The following is a 20839-nucleotide window of genomic DNA, read 5'->3' as shown; positions in this document are numbered from 1 at the left end:
CCTATATTAATGAAGTATGCCAATTTCTACTAACAAATAAATAAAATAATAAAAACTTCACTAATATTTAACCAGCCTAGACTAACAATCAATGTAACAAATAACAGTAAATAAAAGACATTTTATTTTTTATTTATTAATGCCAATACCAAACATCATTTTCATCATCATCATCATCATTTCCGCACAGACTTTATCTAGCTTTGGCGAGGCGTCAAAACTATAGACAGGCAAACCGAAACATTATTATATATCTTTTGTCATAGGTACTTTTAGCTTTTAGTTAGCTACAATACTACTACTAAACGTGTTTTGTTTCCATTACAGAAGCAACCCACATGACGAGCGGCCTCTACGGCTAAGTTCTGAGGAGCCCCTTCAACTGGGGCCTCCGCCTCGGACCTGCTACCCTCTAGTCGTGATCCTCGCGCGCGACCCGCGCGACACCACCGAGCTACGGCCCGATGACACGGTACGCCCACTTCGGAGCTCAGGGTCTTTTCGACTTTTCCTTGTTATAGGCACGCAAGGGCTTCGGCATTTAGTTTTCCTTCTGATTAACAATGCACTAAGAGTCTGTGCGGAAAGAGAAGAGTCGTGGAATGTATGGGGCCCAATACATTCCACGACTCTTCTCTTTCCGCACAGACTCTAAAAAAAAAAAGTTGCATTCTCGTGTTGTTTAAAATTTAATATCGTCATTTCAGGTAGCGTTGGTGAGCGTGGTACACATCCGCGATGACCAGTGCCCGCTGCCTAGCGGCATCATCGCGCAATATCTCAAGCAAGCCAACGGACATCTCTCCTGTCTCAAGGTAAACAATACGACATGTATCACTCCAGGTAGCGTTGGTGAGCGTGGTACATATTCGCGATGACCAGTGCCCGCTGCCTAGCGGCATCATCGCGCAATATCTCAAGCAAGCCAACGGGCATCTCTCCTGTCTCAAGGTAAACAATATGACATGCGTCACTTCAGGTAGCGTTGGTGAGTGTGGTACACATTCGCGATGACCAGTGCCCGCTGCCTAGCGGCATCATCGCGCAATATCTCAAGCAAGCCAACGGGCATCTCTCCTGTCTCAAGGTAAACAATATGACATGCGTCACTTCAGGTAGCGTTGGTGAGTGTGGTACACATTCGCGATGACCAGTGCCCGCTGCCTAGCGGCATCATCGCACAATATCTCAAGCAAGCCAACGGGCATCTCTCCTGTCTCAAGGTAAACAATATGACATGCGTCACTTCAGGTAGCGTTGGTGAGTGTGGTACACATTCGCGATGACCAGTGCCCGCTGCCTAGCGGCATCATCGCACAATATCTCAAGCAAGCCAACGGGCATCTCTCCTGTCTCAAGGTAAACAATACGTCGTATACACGTCGTCGTCGTTTGGCGTTGAAATGATGTGTAGTGCAATAGTGCTAACCACCAATTGTTTTTGTTAATCTGTATTTACTGGTGAGAACCTGTAATTGGCTTTTTGTATCACATTTATAAAACCTATTAACATGTTAACAGCTGTTGGATCTCCGAATAGTAATAAATAAATATCATTTATATTTTTCCACAGATCAAGAGTTAATTACAACTTATCGACGTAACGTAATTTATTGTTTGATCGTATCTCGCAAAGCATAGTCATAGAGTCTGTGCGGAAAGAGACGAGTCGAGGAACGTAAGGGACTTCATATATTTAATACTCTTCTCTTTCCCCACAGGCTCTAGTAGTAGTATTTGATATCACGAATAACATGCAGCTCGATTTCCATGGTCTGGGTCCGGACGGTCAATTGTCGGAGGTCACCTATATCACCTACTAATGAAGCGAATATTGTTTTCCAGCAACTGTACGTGACGGGCGAGCAGTGCGATCCGGCCGAGCGGTACGCGGGCGCAGAATCTGCGTTGTGCTGCGTGTGCGCCTCGGCGCCGCTGTCGCGCGCGCTGCTGCCCTGCCGGCACGCCTGTCTCTGCGCACACTGCTTGCGTGAGTACACCCCGCACTAGCGTCTCCCGAGCGTCGGCGTCTAGCCAACTCTATGGCTCCTGCTCGAGGCGATGTTGGCGCAGCTGCGCAGGGACGCCATTTTCCATAGCGCTGACTAGACGCCGACGTTTTTCTAAGAGAAAGCTCTGACAAGAAGAAGCTGATAATACTGATAAATTATGTTAAAGGAGAAAAAGTACACCATTAAATCAACAAAAACACAGATATAGCTTTGGTAAATTCTACTGTGAAGCGATGGAGGGCGATGTTCATCTGATAGTTTGGACCGCGCCATAGTGATCATCTGCGATCATCTAGTCTGGGTGTGATGCATTCAGTGCATTGTGATCTGTGCTTTATTAGAATCTCCTCGATGACTTTTGAAAGAAAACACAATAGCGATAAAAAATTGTCTCAAAAGTTACATTAAAAAAAAACTTGTTTCTATTAAATACTTAATGAAATAACGCGTGCTACGTGCATGCACGCGTTTTACTAATTGGTAATTAATTGTAAGTAATTATCGTTACATCCGCATTACGAGCTAATAATTTACCATCTTTGATTTAAATTGACCATTTGTGTACCTTATCGTTAATGGTTTGATGTACCGATGTTTACTGTGTTTCTATTAGTACATAATACTCGAGGACTAACAATCTTGTTTAATTAAAATCTTATAACTCTAATGAGCAGTTTCGGCACACGTTTATTCTTATCAAATAGGTCCTAAAATTATACTTGTGTCTAAATAAGTAACTAGATTTGCTACGTGACTGGCGCCGAGAACGATTAAAAAATCATTATGAATTAATACTAAATTACTAATAACTTACTGCGAAGATGTTTAGTTAATTTTTGATGCCGTAACAACCAGACAGACAAGACAATAATTATAAACAAGATTTTTTACCTCGTCGTATTTTAAACTGATCTCTTTATTTGATAAAAAGTAATTTTTGGGTGTATTTTTATTGCCATGTTTCTCTAGGTGTGACATATGAATTAGAAAACGATTTTTTCACCACACCAGCTCGGAAAGGCTTACTTTGCACTTCAAAAACTGATAGCAAAGTTGCATTTTATTCACATGTGAGGCAAAGTAATCAAATGCAAATTTTGAGTTGTTTTCTTATGTTTGCAGGTAGAATTTACTTTTAAATGATTATTTTGGATGATAAATATTTAATAACATTCATTTGGATTTGACTTCGTTTGATTTTGTTTGATATTTTGGTGTGGTGAAAAATTTTGTGTTTCACTGGGGGGCAAATTTTGTTTAACCCTCGCGCTTTGAAACCCTCGCAACGCTCAAGATTCCATTTTTCGAACCACTCTCTACGCTCATGGTTCAATTTTGGAGTCTTTCGCTTGCTCGGGTATCAATATTAGCACGAGCGGTTAAACAACAACTTTGCCCCCTTGTAAAACAAATAACTATTCCCTAATTACCTGAAGTCTGGTAACCAATTTTGTTTATCTCTGTCATACCTACTTCATTGACAAGTGACTCTTATCAAATCTAAAGGTGGCCACTAACGAGCCTTCCAACAGTTGAAATAACGTAGGTGCAATCCAAAATCGGTCCGTGAATGTCAAAAACCGGGCAAGTGCGAGTCGGACTCGCGCACGAAGGGTTCCGTACCATAATGCAAAAAAAAAAAAAAAAAAAAAGCAAAAAAAAAAAACGGTCACCCATCCAAATACTGACCACTCCCGACGTTGCTTAACTTTGGTCAAAAATCACGTTTGTTGTATGGGAGCCCCATTTAAATCTTTATTTTATTCTGTTTTTAGTATTTGTTGTTATAGCGGCAACAGAAATACATCATCTGTGAAAATTTCAACTGTCTAGCTATCACGGTTCGTGAGATACAGCCTGGTGACAGACGGACGGACGGACGGACGGACGGACGGACAGCGAAGTCTTAGTAATAGGGTCCCGTTTTACCCTTTGGGTACGGAACCCTAAAAACGTACAATGTTTAATATTAGGATGCCGTCCATTTGGATGAATCCATTGTAACGGCATCCATTTGGAAGGCTCGTCAGTGGCCTGCTTTTGGTATATTAACAACTTTGGGAACAAATAAAATTATTTTATTAAATATTTTGATTTGTGTTTTTTAAGTAGTCACACTACTATATATAAATTATAAACTGAAATAGACCCTGATTATAACTGGTGGCCCAGGGGTTCAAGGCGTTAGCCCGGATTGCTAAAGACGCCGGTTCGAATCCGGCCTTCACCACTGGAGTGCTTCGTCACTTTTTAGGGTTCCGTACCCAAAGGGTAAAACGGGACCCTATTACTAAGACTCCGCTGTCCGTCCGTCCGTCGGTCCGTCTGTCACCAGACTGTATCTCACGATGAAATTTTCACAGATGATGAATTTCTGTTGCCGCTATAACAACAAATACTAAAAACAGAATGAAATAAAGATTTAAGTGGGGCTCCCATACAACAAACGTGATTTTTGACCGAAGTTAAGCAACGTCGGGCGGGGTCAGTACTTGGATGGGTGACCGTTTCTTTTTTGCCGTTTTTTGTATTATGGTACGGAACCCTTCGTGCGCGAGTCCGACTCGCACTTGCCCGGTCCGGTTTTCTTTAATATATGACATCTATTTCTGTAAAATTAAGCCTTCCAGCCGGTTCGGCGTGGATTTTAACTTATGCCTTGCGCTGGTTCAATGGCCTCGCCAAATCGACACCCGTTTCATATGAAGGGTGGAAAGAATACAAAATATAAGATAAATAAATAAGAACCATACACTCACCCCCCTGCGTCGTGGTGCAGGTCCTCCGCAATCAATGTATTCCGCAGTTCTTCCGAAATTAATAATTTTACGCGACAAATAGTCCGCACCGATCGTTTGCCTTTTTTTCAATGACAGATTTTCTTCTTTCCCCAAATGACAATATATAGGTACAAAAAGGTGGGAATGAAATGAGGTGATAATGGTGGTATTAAAAACTAAACATTTTCAGCTTATAACACTATTAACTAAATATACCTACCTATACCTATTATACCTATTGTCGACTGGATCCAAACATCTGTAGCGGTCAGATACAAACAAACAAACCGTGATGTGACCAATACCTACAAATAATCATAGTAGGGGAGCCCAAGAGGGGATTTTTGTAGTTACTCGAGCGCGTCAGATTAAGATATGAGTGATATCTTGCTACCCCGTGTAGTCTACCTTTACCCCTTTTAGCCGTCTATGGGGCTGTCCATAAATTACGTCATCGATTCTTGACGATTTTGGACCCCCCCCCCCCCCTATAATCATCCAAAAATCATGCATCAAATGACCCCATTTCCTCCTACTTCATGCTACCGTCATCCGATGTCCAGACCCCCCCCCCCCTAATTTGAAATGACGTAATTTATGAATAGCCCCTATGTTGAGCCATTGGTTGGTGGGGGTTTCAACAAATTGTTAAGCAGATTGTGGATTTGGTCATATTAGTCCAAATTAACGCTATAAATTGTGCTATTACTAAATCTGATAATTATTTGCACGCATTTCCTTAATCTGACGGTTATAATGTAAAAATTAGGCGTCAAACTTGTGTTCGTCAGATTAAGAAAATGCCTACAAATAAGTGTTATATTAAGTTATAGAAAAAATATAGCATTAACGTGGACATAAACGACCAAATCCACAAACTGCTGAACGATTTTTAACCCTCCACCAACCTACCGAAATAAAAAAAAATTGTAGACGCTTTCCGGCTCGCTGGAAAAAAAATTATATAACTTTTTTTTCTTCTTATCATCTAATATTTCGATTCCCATAGTTCTGTACGACGCTCGAGTAACTACACATTTAGCATCGTCGGCTCCCCAACTATTAATAATTAATGTTGATTAATTATTTGTAGGTATTGGTTGTTTTTAGGGTTCCGTACCCAAAGGGTAAAATGGGACCCTATTACTAAGACTTCGCTGTCCGTCCGTCCGTCCGTCTGTCACCAGGCTGTATCTCACGAACCGTGATAGCTAGACAGTTGAAATTTTCACAGATGATGTATTTCTGTTGCCGCTATAACAACAAATACTAAAAACAGAATAAAATAAAGATTTAAATGGACCATACAACAAACGTGATTTTTGACCAAAGTTAAGCAACGTCGGGAGTGGTCAGTACTTGGATGGGTGACCGTTTTTGTTTTGCTTTTTTTTTTTCGTTTTTTTTTTTTTGCATTATGGTACGGAACCCTTCGTGCGCGAGTCCGACTCGCACTTGCCCGGTTTTTTTGAAATAAGGCACGAATTGTCATGGACGTTGCTATACTAGGGATGCACCAATGCCGCCCCGTGTGGTAATAATAAAAAGGTGTATCGATTAATTCGCGTCACGCGTCACCTTGGCCCTCGCGTCGCGGTCTCGAGCGGCCGGTCACAGTGTGAATGCTGAACGCTTTTGACTCTATCAATTATTGATAAAAGCGTGACACGAATTAATCGATACACCTTATTACCCCAAAGTTATTACCCCAAAGAGCGGCATTGATACATTCCGAGTTTATATAATACACGTAAACCTAATGTAATATGTATACAGGGTGGAAAGGCACGACGATCCTTCCCGGAAGTATTAGGTCGTTTAAGTGATACAGAGACTATTGGTAATGGTAAGAATCGTTAATTGAGTAAAAAATAAAAATTGCAAAAATACTACTATTTAACTGTGGTGATAACCCTATAGCATGTGCACATGACGGCTAGATTAAGGATCTCCGTCGGGAAAGCTCGGGACTTTACACTTTTTTCCGATCGTTGACAGTATCGCAATGATGTATGAATGACGCATAAATGTCAAATAAATCAAATGCATGCAAAAATATTACAAACAATTTTATTACTTTCTTAGATAATTACTTTTTTCCAATATTTAATACTATCTTCTTTTCACATACGGTGTTCAAATGTACCTCCGTGTATTACAACGCCGCCGCAGCCCGTACCCGAGTATGTCGATGCACATGCGATATAGTGTATGCTCTTCGTCATTTATCCTCCGCAGAAAGCACCAATTAGCCTTTGTCTCATTTCGTCCGCAGTTTCACATTCCGTTTGGTTTGGTACACCATATCTTTTACACAGCCCCACAAATTTATATAGCCACGAGCATCTATATAACATTTTTATTTGAAGAATATGACATTCAATAAGTATAGTTCAATGAAAATTTAATTTCAAACATCAGACGTCTTGTCTATTTCCTACCACGCAAGAAGGTTTGTTAGTTTGGTATTGAAGAAGTATTTATTCTTGATTTATTCTTAGTATTTAATTTTTGCAAGTTCATTTGGTGCAACTAACACAACCTACTTGTTATTTTTAATTATTTTAGATAGTTTCCAATTATTCGAAAATAATTTTGTGAAACGTGTTAAGAAACTAAAACCTTTTTATCAGTCAAGGAAACCAGAGATATTTATAAGACGATTGCGTACTTTTGAGTGGTTGTCAATGTCACCATTTGAACTGTCGTTGTAAACAATGTTGTGGTTAGTATTATTAATATTAAGGAATAACATAACGATTTCATTCAAGTATTGAACAAGTGGAACCACTAAGAAAGCGAAAATCCTGCAATGATTCTTACCGTGCTGTAAGCAGACCTAAAAATGGTTAGATGGCAACAAATTAGCATAATTTCCTGTCGAATACTGATTGTTTACAAGTAAGTTCATTGACCCTGTCACCTGTTAGGGTTAGAACAAAGTAGTTTTTTGCGTGGATGTTTAAAAGGTCATAATTTAGAAACGGTTGCCCATATTAACATAGTTTCTATGGAGAAAATATAGAGCTTAGGCTAAACTATCTCCCATTTCCGGAAAGGATCGTCGTGCCTTTCCACCCTGTATATCAATATGTAGTATACCATCCATTGATACTATAATAGTCGTCACGCTTTTAAAGCTATCAATGGTATCGATTGATGGTATACTACAAATCGTATGATATACATACCTAATAACATATTATATTAGCCGGGTGACTCTTGTGAGTCTTGAGTGCAACTGAGAAAAGTCCATCTCAGACAGTACGGCTAGAAGCGAACTGACACACACCGCCAATCGCCATACATTTGTGACATTTGTCACAACAAAGCTACGTCGACCATGAGTTCCGTTGCCCATTAGTATCATTCAGTTACTATTACCAAAGAGAATTTAAATAGAGGCGCATTGTGAAAGTAAATTTTGTAGTCACAGTAAATGTACTGCCAACTTTCGACACAGTACTCATACTCATACTCATACTCATTTATTTATAATATAATTACATATTACACGTCAAAAATGGATATTAAATTAGATAAATTAAGTTACAATTATAGTTATTATGTTACAATAATACAATTACATTATTATTTCAGTTTTGGTTGGTATACCTAAATAAGTGTGTCAAATATTATTACAATTGTGATGATAGTGTTAATTAAATTTGTTTCATAAAAAAAAATATTATCTAAAATGTGAACTTTATTGTAAATTATAAAAGTCATTTAGACTGTAAAAGGCATGCGAGAGGAGCCATTTCTTTAGTTGGCGCGTGAATGAGTTGATGGATTTTATCGTGGTGATGTCCTGCGGTAATTTGTTATACACTTTGGGGCCCAGTACGTGCATGGTTTTGGAGGACTTAGTCAGTCGGTGGCTGGCGGGAAGCAGGCGTTCTTTGCTTCCTAGACGGGTACGGGTGAGCTTGCTAGTATTGAAAGTGTGTTTGTGTGTGTGTACGTGTTTGGCGATGTTAAATATGTATTGTGATGGTAGTGTGAGTATGTTATTTTGTATAAAGAGTTGTTTTGCTGGTGAACCTGGGGCCGCCATAGATAGTAGTCTGACCGCCCGTTTCTGTAGGACAAAGACGCGGTGCCATTCTGCTGCTGTTCCCCATAGTTCCAGGCCGTAGCACATGATTGAGTGGAACAGGGAGAAATAGCTGGTACGCAGTTGCTTTTGAGGTAACACGTGGGCTAACCTACTAAGAGCGAAACACGCACCTGACAATTTGCCACATAAAGTATCTATATGCTTGTCCCATTTAAGGGAAGAGTCGAGGGTCACGCCGAGAAATTTTGTGTAATGTACTTGTTCGATGTTTGTGTCATCGATCCGAATGTGTAGTGGCTTAGGAGGTTTGCCTCCGAGATTGATGTGTAATAGTTGTGTTTTCGATAAATTTAACACTAAGCCGTTATTGGTGAACCAGTTCTGCATCTGTCTTATGTCGGCACTGATTAGTTCTTCTAATCCCCGCACAGAATGGGCTGTTATGACGTCACATGCGTCGTCGGCAAACAAATACATGTCACCTTGGACGATTGAGGGAAGGTCGTTGACTTGTATCAAAAAGCATACTACTACTACAGTATGATTAAATCTTAGAACGCCATTTGACCTTGATCCTTATTCTTTCACTGATATGTGTTAAATTTGTTAAATATCAAAAAGTGTCGCCATCTACTCGAGTATAGGCCTAAGGTATGGCGCCATCGCTCGAAAAAATGGTGACGGCATGATCAAAACTACTATTATAGGCAAGTTAAAAAATGATTAAAATGCATAAACGAATAAAATTCGAATCAAACTTATTGATTCCTAAAAGTATGTTTCATGAACTTTCGTCTAGATATTGATTTCAATGTAAAACAGTTTATGAATTTTTCACCTGTGGTGTCGTTTTCGCTGGAATGACCCTTTGACAATACGCCTCTATACTAAATTCTCTTTGCTATCTATTACTATAGAGTAGCAATACCAAACAATGAAATTGTCGCAATCGCAACCTATACCACGCGAGCAAAACGTCGTTGGCGCCGAAATTCATGGCGCTTACGCGTTTAGGTCGCGAGATTCACGCTCCGCTTCCATAGTTTATTGTCAGCTGATAACAACTCATGGCGCAAAATACTGGTTCTTTGTGTCGGTTCTATTTTTTTTTGTAGCCCATATTGTGTCCCACTGCTAGGCAAAGGCCTCCCCTGTCTTTCGCCACTCGTCACGGATTTGTGCCTGCTCCCGCCGGTCGCCCCGGTTCTATACGTACATAGTAATAATAGTTCAATGATTACTATAGCTTTCATCACAGTGTCGAGCGTGCTTACGTTCAGATTTAACCGCCGTCACGTCCTTACATCCGATGCGAGTTGCTATCAATATTAATGTCCACTGCTAAAGTATTTACATGGAGGTTGGAGGTGTTTGGGTTCCTACGAGTTTAGGTAACCATGTTTACAGCCTTCAATTGTCAGTAACACATGTTTAGCCAAATATTCGGGGTAGATGCATCTTTGTGATAACGTTTTACGAAGTGAATTGACGAACTACGAACTAAGATTTACCTGACGAAGATTTTGTTATTAGAATACATCATTATTATTGCTTTGCTATTTCGCTTAAGACTTTGTCGCTGGGTCTTTTCTGGAAATCCGTATGGCCTACACTTTCACCTCATACAGTATGGCAGATATGGAAAAAAACAACGCACCAGTTACTTTTGAGTTTGACCTGTTTTCCTGGGGTTACCCTCATCTAGCAGAATATGATTTGTCAGAAATACACTTCGCATAACGCGTACCTACTGCAGAAAAAAATTTAGTCGAATGGTACTTTCGCATAAATATATAATTGCCATTGCAGAATTTTCTAAGTGGATTAGGTTAGGGTTTTCTGCCAAATAATATTATGGAAAATAAATTATGCTAACTAATATTATGCGAAAAGCAGTATGTCAAACGATATTTCTAACAAGTAACATTACGCAATACAAAATTCTAATAAACACATAAGTAAACCTGCTTTCCTGTCCTACTCTAAACTATTAACGTATTTGAAATGGTAACTATTACGTGTCCAACCTCGATGATCAATAATGACATCAGACTCACAACGTACAACATACGTGATATCCTTAACAGTCACCAAGGACTGGTTTTATTGAGCACGTAGCAAATCCGGAGGAAAACATCGGCATAAACATCCTGTAATGTTTGTTACTCGTATCTACTTCCCGTAAAAAAAAGCAAAAAAAAATATTTTTGACACCCACCCGCTATCTTCAATTACCCGTGAACAATGTATGTAATCAACAAGATGCATGTAACTGCGTCGAAATATCGGAAGCTCGAAAGCAATACAAAAGGTAATCACGGTCCATATCCCGGTCGATATAAGATTGAGAAAAAAAAATTTTTTTTTGTTAAGATCTCAAGCCTGCAATAATATGTTACACAACGAAGGCCGCAAAAATATCTGCAACGATCTTATTTGTAGAGCCATAAGAGCGTGTCACATATTTTTGCGGCCTTCGAAGAGTAACATATTATTGCAGGTGACTGTAAGTGTACACCTTGTTCTTAATATGAAAAGCGTCCAAAATAGATGCATAACCCTTAATATTTTTAACCTTTCATATGGCACGTGGTGGTAGAAAATCGTGGGTTCAATTCAAACTTGGGTTATGTTTTATGGAGCAGACATAACCGGTCTCGAAAAAGACGCCATGACAATGGCAAGGGCGGCATACAGTTGGTGCACCCCTTACATTTCATTCATTAATGTGACAAAAGGGTCTCTACGTGTTGGCCTCGGTTCCACGAACGCCTCCCAAATGTTCAGATAACCATTATCATCATCATTCCGTGATAGGTAAAGACATAATAAAGATAGATAATCTGACAGTATAAAACCTACAATCATATTTTTTAGATCGAGGGTTAATAATAAGATTCTTCATCATCACAAGTATCACAAACACACTGTATAAGCTGCATACGTGACATCCTTGTTAATTTATCACTATCAAGGATGCAAGTTTTATTGGTCATGCAAAAAATACAGGAAAATCTGCATCTTTACCTTGTATTATGAATGAATATTCAACGAATGTTAAAAGAGTGCGATAATCCTAACCTGTCTTACGGAACGTTGTGGATCGAAATCGATGCGGTTTTTTTTACGTTAAAGCGAGTTTCCTTGCGGTGGTTTTTAGTGTAAGGCCTGAGTGGACGCTCAGAGCGGAGCGTTCGGCGGGGCGTGCAGCGTGGCGTCGGGCTCACAAGTGATTTGAGCAGCGTGCACTAAGGCCGCTCCTGTACGTTTGCATTTGTTTAACATGCACGCCGCACGCCCCGCCCCGCTGCACGCCCAACTCGAGCGTCCACTCAGGCCACTTGGCTATGTTTTGTAAAAATCTATCCAATTTGAAGAGTATCAACTCTTTTCCAAAATGATGTAAGGCATTTTTCCGCGTAGGAGGTTTTTAAAATTGTTAATTTAATATATAGTTATATTACAAAACAATGTACTGAAATAATATTTTCTGATTACAGCAAAGCTAGACAAGTGTCCGATCTGCCGCAGCGCCATCACGTCCTATTTCTGCATCCGAAATGACGAAGAACCGCTCTCCGAGCTCAAGCAGCAACGGTTCCCTTTCAACAGGCGGCTCTTCAACCTGTTCCACTACCACTAGTGGAACTAGTCCCATCACTGCTAACATCACATCCTACTTCTGTATTCGAAACGATGAAGAACCGCTCTCCGAGCTCAAGCAGCAACGCTTCCCGTTCAACAGGCGGCTCTTCAACCTGTTCCACTACCACTAGAGGGACTAGTTCCATCTAGTTCCATAACTGGTGACATCACATCCTACTTCTGTATCCGAAACGATGAAGAACCGCTCTCCGAGCTCAAGCAGCAACGCTTCCCGTTCAACAGGCGGCTCTTCAACCTGTTCCACTACCACTAGTGGGACTAGTTCCATCTAGTTCCCTAACTGGTGACATCACATCCTACTTCTGTATCCGAAACGATGAAGAACCGCTCTCCGAGCTCAAGGAGCAACGCTTCCCGTTCAACAGGCGGCTCTTCAACCTGTTCCACTACCACTAGTGGGACTAGTTCCATCTAGTTCCATAACTGGTGACATCACATCCTACTTCTGTATCCGAAACGATGAAGAACCGCTCTCCGAGCTCAAGCAGCAACGCTTCCCGTTCAACCTGTTCCACTACCACTAGAGGGACTAGTTCCATAACTGGTGACATCACATCCTACTTCTGTATCCGAAACTACGAGGAGCCGTCACGTTCCGACACTACTGCATCCGAAACGGCGAAGAACCGGTCTCCGAGCTCAAGCAGCAGCGCTTCCCGTTCAACAGGCGGCTCTTCAACCTGTTCCACTACAACTAGAGGGACTAGTTCCATCTAGTTCCATAACTGGTGACATCACATCCTACTTCTGCATCCCAAACGACGAAGAACCGCTCTCCGAGCTCAAGCAGCAGCTCTTCCCCTTCAACAAGCGGCTCTTTAACTTGCTCCACTACCACTAGTGGGGCTAGTCCCATCACTGGTAACATATTCCGCTAGCAGTTCCGCTAGTTATATGTTTGGGAACAAGTTCCATCACTAATTTTAGTAACAAGAATATTACCACTAGTAATTGTAGTGACTCGAGCACTCAACTAGTTGTACTAGTTAGTAAAACAAATAGTAAAAACTAGTTAAGTATTAAAAAAAAAGAAAACTATTCTGCATTAATAGAACACAATCAAAAGTTCAATAGCCACATTGGAACATGTTATGGACTACGAAACGTGAATGTGATTAAAGTATAAAATAGTAATTTTAATATTGAGCACTATTTGACGTTTCACTTAGAAATTGTAGTGGACTTTATTACAATAGCGACAGTGAAGTGAACGTTGCCATCTGACTGAAGTGATGTGAATATGACTAAGTGATAAATATGATAAATTCAGTGTTATGATAAATTGGCGATAAAATCGTAATATCGTCGGTCGATATATATGAACTTTTGGGACATTTAAACAACAATATATTATCCTTTAAAAAATATTCCTACGATTGATTTTTCTAAGATAATCACATTGTAAAAAATCAATGTGTAGATTTTATGTTTCTTTTGCATTTGAAGTAATATTTTTGTTTAGATTGGTCTTAAGTTCTGGAGTTTCTTAGGAAATGTTTATCTACTAATAATATTCTAAACAAATCCTATTATCAGATAAACATTTTTTAAGAAACAGGTCTACCTATGTATGTACTGGCAATTATTTATTTTAACTGTTTAGCTTTAGAGGCTATTGCAATTCTCAGGGTCCTATGTGTACAAAATGTCCTTTTTTATGATGTTGAGCGCCTATAGATATTGCTTTGAAAGTTGACCTTTCATACACTATCTGTACTCCTAGTGTCAATTTAATTCGATAGCGTGACGGACGTACGCGTTTGCGTTAAGTTTCATTTTGTATGGGATTTTGAACAGCGCGCCAAGCGGGGCGTTTTGGAAACTCAAAATCACATACAAAAACGTCACGCTATAGAATGAAATTTACACTAGGAATACTGATCCCTGAGAATTTGAAATATTAGTAACTCTTTCAGCTTTTATTTCTGTCTAGTTAGTGCTTTTGATTTCTTAGTCAGATTAGTTGTAAGTTATTTTGGACTTGTGATGTTTGTTTGAAGGAATGTTATTTTTATTATTTAAAAAAACAAAAAGACAATGTTTATTTGAGATTGTATGCGCTGCGTCTATATTTTTGTGTGATATGAAAGAATTTATTATTTCACGTTTTTCTTTATAAATAGATTATTTTAATTCAATTATATGACTGTGAAAGCCTTTTCGAAATTATATACTATGTAAAGAAGTTAACTGGGGTATTAGTGACTATTGGGCAAAAGCAGATCTTCAAAAAATATATAAGATAGAAAAAGTTCGACACTATTTCAACGCCACGTTTTCTCTTTATGCCACAGATAATTGTTTTTCTTGTTTTCTTACTAGAGTCTGGCTAGCCAAATTTTGTTGACTGATATTTCCTTGTGGTATCACCAATTGTCTATGATTTTTAAAAAAGCTAAAAGTCTGTTGTCAATTTATGTCATCCATTCAAATTGTTCGCGGTATATAAGCGGTTTATTTGAAAAAATATTAATAATGACTATACCGAGTGAGGTCCGGAACCTATTATTTAAACTCGCAAACAATTACGGTAATGTACGCAGTCGCCAAGAAGCGTTATATAAAGAAAAACTGCAATGTTTACAAGTCGTAAGCAATTTAGTAGGTTGGTGCTCTAATATTTTGATACTTTAAGTAGGTACTAGTTCTAAAATTTGCCTATAAGTTTGATTAAGTACGTAAATTTATTAATGCCTGAATCTCATAAACAGGACAAGTGTGTAAAGAAACGGTTAAATTAGAAATTCTGGAAAATATCAACAAAATCAAAACATTGGAACGTAAGGAGTTATTTACTGAAAACCAATATTTAGAAGAAATCTGTGGAGTGACTGGTCAGTAGTTAAAGTTGATATAAAAATATAAAATAAACGTTAACGTTTCGAAACATGTCCAATGTCCATACAGCGTGGCTGTTAACGAGAATGCAGTTAGCATTCTCGTTGACAGGGAAGTTTTGGGGTTATATAGAGCATTTTTTACTATGGGACCAACCCCGGCATTGCGAAAAAAAATTTGGCTGTTTCATAATACTCGTATACATTTTGGCTGGTCCATTTTCTATGAGAGGGTAAGTTGCTCAGTATTAATCCTAAAACCTCCATGGCACCGGGACTGCAGTTATTTTTTAGCCACCGTGTACGTGTATATGAGCGGCCAACGTGTCGATGGAATCTTTAGGTATACCTACTTAACTTAACCATTGACCTAACCTAAAGTAACGTAACTTAATGGTCACATAGACAGACGTATGAAACTCGCAAAATGGAAATTACCACCATATTGATTGCAATTTTGCGAGTCTACCATTATTATTAAATTATATTATTGATTAAAGTTTTTTTCGTACAGGTTTTTGTGTTTCAACTTTGAAAAATATACTAAATGAAGGCAAACAAAACAATGGTGACTTTAGTACTCCGGGGCAAAAGCGGCCTCATCAAGCTACCAAATCAAACTTGGATAGCTTCGATGTTCAAGCCATCAAAAATAAAATTAATGAATATTATGTGGTCAGAAAACAAGTACCTACTCTCAGAACCCTTTTGGCTGATTTAAAAGAATCGATAAATTTTACTGGATGCAAAGAAACTTTACGTCAAATATTGTTGGCGAACGGTTTTGAATTTAAACAGAACAAGAATGAACGTTCAGAGCTAATTGAGCGGCACGATATTGCAGCTTGGCGGCATCATTTCTTGAGCACCATTGCTTTGAAACGTGCTGAAGGCAAACCGATAATATATCTGGACGAAACTTATGTTCATCAACATTACAAACCAAAAAAGTCTTGGCAGGGCCCGTCCACAACAGGTTTGATCGAAAAAAAATCTCAAGGAAAAAGATATATCATTGTGCATGCTGGTTCTGAAAGTGGCTTTGTGCCCAATGCATTGCTAGTATTCAGCACTAAATCGATCGCAGCTGACTATCATCATGATATGAATGCGGCAAACTTCAACAAATGGTTACGGGAAAAATTGGTGCCGAATTTGCACGAACCGAGTGTAGTCGTTTTAGACAATGCAAGTTACCACACTGTGCAAATTAATAAGCTGCCAAATCGACAATCCCGAAAAGCAGATTTGCAAAACTGGCTTATAGAGAAATCGATACCGTTTGGTGAACGTTGTACTAAAGAACAACTCTTGTGTTTGATTGGACAGCATAAAGAAGAGCCTATCTACGAAGCAGATGAGATACTCAGGACTCATGGGCACGAGGTTCTAAGACTGCCACCATATCACTGTTTCTTGAACCCCATAGAGCTGATTTGGAGTATCGCTAAGCGAAAAGTGGCCAGCAAAAATGTAGCCCAATCTGCGCAAGAGTTTGAAAGAACTATTAGAGATTGCTTCGAAAGCGTGACCCCTAACGATTGGAAAAAAATGACTGATCATGTTGTCCACATAGAAAATCAGTACATGCAAAAGGATAACATAACTGCTCACATGAAAAGATTTGTCATAAGCGTCGGTGATGACGAGTCTTCTAGCAGTTCTGATCAATATACAGGAGGGGACTCGGAGCCGGAGTATTTGCTGTCCGACTTTGATAACTACTTAGAAGCAGAATATTTAGAGTCCGATTTTAACTACAGCGAATAAGGCCCAATTGCACCAACCACATTTAACAGACTGATTAACGTCAAACAGCAGTGAAGTATAAAATTTCCCATACAAATACATTTAGTGAACGCTTTAACGGTGACAGACGGTTTGGTGCAACCGACCCTTAGTCATGGTTAGTTAAATGTGTAAATATTCATCTTAGTCAAAATTATTAATTGTAACTTAGTAGTTTTAAATACCTACCTATTGGCCGTCTGTCTTTTCTGTAAGCAAACCAAGCAAGCAAGAAAAATGCAAATGTAGTAAGACTAGTAAGTTGAACTTGACCTTGAGTTGAAATTTGGCATAGTATGTACTCGTACTTATTTAAATTTTTTGGTGATGGATTAATATTACGGTATTATCGAACTAGGTCTTATTTACACTACATTTCATTTTTCGCCTTGTGACAATGGTATATGGTGAGAAAGTGTAAGCATATGTGTTTCTCGTTGACTGTACTTTACATAGTTGTAGAAATGATGTGAGCTGTCTTTGAGTGCACGTCTACGTATATTCAACTTACTTATATCCTTAGGTACCTTACGTGTGCACAGAAAATCAAAAATATTTTCTAGTATCAAAACTATAATTCCTACTACACAAAGTGTGACCAGCCCAAGATTTTTTGAATTTCCCGCCAAACATTTGGGTAAAATTTCAGTAGCCAGACTCTAGTAAGTGTATTTGCCCCATAGATCCAATTACGCCTGTCAATCTTATGTTAAAATTGAAGTCAAAATATAAAATAAGGATTCAATGCGTCATCAAATTTTAAATTACACTATCATCGCGTTCTATAAAATTATTAGTAGTTTACTTAATATCTTCTGACGCAGTAATATCTTTACTATATACGACCATTATCAATAATATTATAATATTTATAATAACCCTAAAAATATTCTCACAATATCGTAGATTTTCGATCTCTAGTAATTTCTTCTAAACTCATCTTATGACGTATAAACTTACGATTTACAAAAATTCCTAGTAATTTCATTAGCCAATAAGACGTTTTATAGTTGAAAATGTTGTTTGGATACTTGTCCTACACTATATCCTCAAAAACATATGATTTTAGAAAATAAATTGGCATTTTTTTTGCCAAATTTTGTAACAATTACTCGTATATTTTTGAGGATGATCTTATACTGATACTTATGTATAAACCTGGTAAAATCTTCACATATCGACTGTTGACGACCAAACTTTTAACACATGTATTTCTAACTATTGAAATCTATCTAAATGCCTGCTATATATACGTAATAATAACCTAATAACCCATTTTTATTCATGAATTAATTTTAAATCTATTTAATCTATTTGATGGCGACTGTACATACAATAATGTGCTCTTATGTCAGCGAACTAACGGACATATTTTTGAGTAAATTATATGCACCCATATTTTTACACTTGACAGTACCATTGAGCCTCATTGGAACTCTTCGGCAGCTACGATATAGAACCTCGAGTTTGGATTAAGTAATATGATTTGTTTTGGCGAATCCTATCTGTCTATGTACTTTGGGAGTACGTGTACATGCTCAACGCAGCTGGTCAACTTTATTTTCACACGTGCAATAGACTATTTAAGACCAAGTTCGGCCTGGCCAGCCACATGGGCTCACGCTAGACAACGTCCATGATGTTTATTTAGGGTCGCCGTCATCGAAAACGATGAGGAGGACTATACTTTGGGAGCGTAAAATCTGTCATTTTAATAGTGTGTATTAAAAATGCATATTAGGTAAATATATTGGTAGTCAACAGACGATATATTTGATTGACTCAAACTTAAGTTTCAGGGTAATCGTTCTCAGTAATTATGTACCTAACGACGTAGGTAACTAGGTGCATATTGCAACGCATTTCCCCTAACAAATGTGTATATATGTGTGAAGAGAGGCGCTGTGATATCGGACAGGTTCGTGTAAATATAGTATGTATATTAGTGTTAAACACATAAGACAGTGAAATGCTTGTTATGTATCTATCGTGTACTTGCTTTCAAATTCAAAGTTTGACTGTTTAAGGCCTGTGCACACCGGGTGCGTGTGCTTAGACGTGCACTTGTAATATATAGATCCTTATGAAAGACGGCACACTTGCGTGACGAGTGCGTGCGCGACTCAAAACATTTTAGCTCACGCGCATGTGCGCGTCAGCGTACAAGCAGCGGGTGTGCTCTGGCCTTTAAAGGTGTTATTCCAATTTTAAGTTTTCTATTTGTAAATTAGAGTCGGACCAAGATAACTCTGCATGGCATTTGCAATGACAGTGTGGCAATGTCACCATGAATGTCAAATTTCTATGAAAATATGAACTTTATGATGACACTCCCTGACTTTGTTCTGTTCAAGATAACTTAGACTGACTCTAAGAGATATTTTTTTTGTTGTTGTTTTTGTATTCTTGAACAAGTAGCACATCACATCACCTTTGGACATTAGCATCCAGATAAATAAATAAAAAACTATTTTTTTTAATGTATTTAAAACGTCTGAAAGCATATGTTTGACTTTTTTTGCCTTTTGTTTAATGTATAGCAAATACTTTAAAGTATACAAACAAGCAATGAGTAGGTACAGCTTAAAAAAAGGCATTTTGATGAAAGAAAATTAAATAATAACCCCATACCATACGATACGATTATATTAAAATCTCGGTAAAATACGTATAAATTTTACTCTCTTAATTTATTTATAGCTTAATCCAAGCATTCTAATTATAAATTATTTTACGAGTAGTCTTCCAACTATGAACCCTATTGTTAATGTCGTAGATCTCATTATCGCGTTACACCGGACACTTAGATTACCTTTAAAATCACTTTTCGGGCTGTCCATATATCACGTGACGTATTCATCAATAATTTCAACTACTGTTGTCCAGACATTTTGATCGCGTTTCATAAACGTAATGTCACATTGTCACGCACACGTGATATCAACTCTTAATGTCACGTGGTATATAGACGGCCCCGTAGTTCAATTTAGTGGTGTTAGTAAGTACTCTTTGGTCCAATGTTTTTAGAATAAGTTAGTGATGCAGAAATGATAAGAGGAGTAACTTTGTAGGTACAGTAATTTCGTTAATGTGGTATATGAAATAAGTTTTTAAGAGGGGGCTATTCCGTTATAGTGGTTATACCTACCCACTTTTATTTTATTACAAACTGACAAGCAATTTTCTTTTCTAATTAGGTGATCGCTGGTCAGTTAGTAATATTATTGAGAATGAAGCCTGTTGTAACCAATTGACGTTATTACTTATCACCCCTATATCGGAATAGTCCCCCTTGTACTTTTGTTTTTTAATTCACTAGATTTGGACCAAAGCGTTACTCGACAGGATCAGATACGATTTGCCGTCCACGCTCATGGTAATATGCGTCAATCCGCCAATACCGTTAGTATACTATGTACAGTTTACTTTTGGACTCCTTTAAATCAGCTTTTTCGAGGCTCAATACTTGCAGCGATAATTCCTTTGTTTTATATTTTTCTGCCCTCCGGCCGGTAAGCGTCAACTTTCGGCCCGCTGCGCTAAAACGAAGTTGCCGCTTTCCGGCTGCGTCGCGCAGAAAAATGGTATACAAACCTCGGCCAGTAAATAAGAAACCCTCAAATCGTATGTGATTGAGACATTTCTTACTTTACTGCCCTAGGCATGTAATATACTATTACAGTACATATGGTGCTA

General features: G+C 38.5%; 1 long non-coding RNA gene across 3 annotated transcripts; it reads left to right on the top strand.

Moving 5' to 3' along the window:
• The first annotated feature begins 848 nt into the window (after nucleotides 1–848).
• On the top strand, nucleotides 849–13118 carry LOC134799379 (uncharacterized). Of its 3 annotated transcripts, XR_010145386.1 has the most exons (4): nucleotides 1238–1359; nucleotides 1846–1990; nucleotides 12353–13062; nucleotides 13104–13118. It is a non-coding gene; the product is annotated as an uncharacterized LOC134799379 (long non-coding RNA). The 3 variants fall into 3 exon arrangements; XR_010145387.1 differs by lacking the exons at nucleotides 1238–1359; nucleotides 13104–13118 and adding an exon at nucleotides 849–1087 and having other exon boundaries at nucleotides 12353–13097; XR_010145385.1 differs by lacking the exon at nucleotides 13104–13118 and having other exon boundaries at nucleotides 1230–1359; nucleotides 12353–13097.
• Nucleotides 13119–20839: the final 7721 nt, after the last annotated feature.

The sequence above is a fragment of the Cydia splendana genome, chromosome 18, assembly GCF_910591565.1.
Source record: "Cydia splendana chromosome 18, ilCydSple1.2, whole genome shotgun sequence".
Classification (NCBI taxonomy): domain Eukaryota; kingdom Metazoa; phylum Arthropoda; class Insecta; order Lepidoptera; family Tortricidae; genus Cydia; species Cydia splendana.
This window is presented reverse-complemented; position numbering and strand designations above follow the sequence as displayed.